This window comes from Echinops telfairi, unplaced genomic scaffold (genome assembly GCF_000313985.2).
Source record: "Echinops telfairi isolate 266 unplaced genomic scaffold, ASM31398v2 ScPeMD7_9;HRSCAF=40, whole genome shotgun sequence".
Classification (NCBI taxonomy): domain Eukaryota; kingdom Metazoa; phylum Chordata; class Mammalia; order Afrosoricida; family Tenrecidae; genus Echinops; species Echinops telfairi.
The window spans coordinates 59,443,651-59,446,515 of NW_022103906.1; positions in this window are offsets into that span (position 1 = coordinate 59,443,651).

The window sequence follows — 2,865 nt, forward strand, 5'->3', positions numbered from 1 at the left end:
AGCAAACATTTTGAGAATGATGATGGCAGCAAACATACAAATATGCTTGACACAATGGATGTATGTATGGATTGTGATAAGAGTTGTATGAGCCCCCAATAAAATGATTTTTTAAAAAATTTTGTTTCTCAAAAGACTTTACAAAAAAAGTGAAAAGACCAGTTATTGATTGGGAGAATATTTTTGAAACCATATATCAGATAAGAACCTACTAGCTACAATATACATACAAATCTGACAATGTAACCACAAACATACAAGTTATCTAATCTTAAACCGGGCAAAGAACTTTGATAGACATTTCACCACAGAGGGTCTTCAAGGGCATTAAACTTATGAAATGATGTTCAGAGTCAGTGATGCAAATCCAAACCATAAGGAGATACCATTTCACTCCCACTAAGATGACTCAGATAAATCTGACCAACAAAATAAACCCTGAAAAAACAAATATTGGTGAGGATGTGGGGATATTGGAACTCTTAACCATTGCTCGTGGGATTGCAAAATGGTACAACCACTGTAGAAAACAGTGTTGCAGTTCCTAAAAAAAAAAACAGTGAATTTCCACGTGACCCAGCATTTCCACTCCTAGCTTTATGTGCCAAAGACTTGAAAGTAGAGACTTAAACAGAGACTTGCGTACTACGGTTCATCGTGGCACTGTTCCCAATAACCCTAACACCGTAAATGCCCACCCCAGGCGAATGGACAGCAAAATGTGGTACATACATACAATACAGCACGACTTCACCAGTTGGAGAAACGAAGTCCGGACACATGCTACAAGCTGACCGGCCTTGTGCTGGGTGAAATGAATCGATCACAAAAGGACAAATTGTCTGACCTCACTACTTCTAGAGAACAAAGTTCATTTGGGATTGCTAGGGGAGGAAAGGAAGAAGAGCAAAGGGGTTAATGGTGTTGGGAAACTCACGTGGATTAAGGGCAGGACTGCATAGCTGATTATATGTAATTGCTGTCAATGAGCTGTATACCTCTAAAAGGCTAACTAGAAGAAGTTGTTTGATAGATGTATTTAGAGCAATGACACACAAAAATAAATAAAGGGTAGCTGTTACGTACAACCAAAGACCTCATGAAATTTGGCTTCAATGTTTGGAGGTTTGGGGTCATCGTTACATGGCCCCTTCAGTTAATTGGTTTAATATATTTAGTGCTTCTGTTCTACCTTCAGTTCCTTGAGCCATTCGTGGTGTCTTCAAAGCTTGCACGAGGCCCTATAAGGCACAGCGATAGGTCTCTATTTGCCTGGAGGGACCGAGGAAGAAGGACTAGCAGGACTAGGAGGAGGATAGGAAACGTGTAGCCAACTGTTCCATGGTCAACTACCTCCTGAGTCAGGAGACTCGACAAGCAGCATGGTGCCTGGCTACTACTAACCATTCTGATCCAAGTCCTATAGCAGAATCTAGATCCAACGAGGGGAAATGCATAACAGCATGTGAAGCTCTCATGGACTCCAAGCTACGTAGAATAGACCTGTGAAGTTTGGATGAATCCCTGCATCTGTTGTCCTGAGAGAATCTTTAAACCTTAAGCCAAAAATACCCGCTGGAGTTTTCTAAACAACCAAACAATAGTTTAGCTAGTAAAAAACATCTGCATTAAAACATCCTTGTGCATTAGAAGCTATTAAGAACTATCTATATGGGATCTTGAATTCTTCAAGACCAATGACTTAGTCTCATGTACTTTAGACATGTTATCAGGAGAGACATCATGGTAAAGGACATCATGCTGGGCAAAGTGGAGGGGCAGCGAAGGTGGCTTGACAGTGACTGCAACAATGGGTTTGAACATGGCAACCCTTATGAGGATGGCACAGGAGTAGGTAGTGTTCATTCTGTTGCACCTAGGGTCACTGTGAGATGGAACCGACTCGATGGCACCTAACAACAACAACAACAACAACAACAACAACAACAACAATGGGGATCAAATTAACCAAGCCAAACTAAACCAAATCCATTGTGGTCAAGGCGATTGCAACTCATAGCAACCCTCTACGACGATGTACAATTTCTCCATAGGGTTTCTGAGGTGGTACATCTTTACCAAAGCCACATCTTTCTCTAAAGGAGTTGTTGATGGGCTAGAACCACCAGTCTTTCCGTTAGCAGCTACATCACCAGGATACTTACACTAACAACAGAAATGTGAAATATTAGGAAACTTTCTGGCAGTAGTATGTTCATGGGGAAGAACAATTCAGAAAAGCAGGGTGGTTGTACAACTCAAAGAATATAATTAAGGTCACTAAGTGGTATATGTAGAAACAACAACCACATAAACATAAATAAATTAAAAAAACAAAAGAACCCCCCCCCCCAAAATTTAAAATCATTCTGGGGGGAAAATGTGCTAGTTTTAGAGTCTCTTCTGACATGCAATTTGGGCCTTTTTTCTCCTGGTCTCTTTAGCGACCTTTTGCTTTCTTCTTATATTATGCCCTTGATGTCATCTCAGACCTCTTTGGAGTTTTGATAATTAGTATTCGGAACATCACATCTATTCTTGAGGTGGCCTCTAAAGTCAGGAGCCATATATTTGACTTTGGTGAACTAATTTTAATTTTCTTCAGCTTCAACTTGAACTTGCTTATGAGCAATTGGTGGTTTGTTCCACAGCCAGCCCTCAGCCTTGTCCTCACTGCCAGAATCTGTGTGAGAGAAGTCTGCAAGACCAGAGATTGATTCATCAGAATACTTTTTTGTCAACAAGACAAACACTGACTGTCCATATGGACCTCACCGGAGGTAATACACAGGGTTCAAATGGACCACATCTATGGTAGGAGACAATGGAGCAGCTCAATTACTACTAATAGTTTTTTAAAAAATC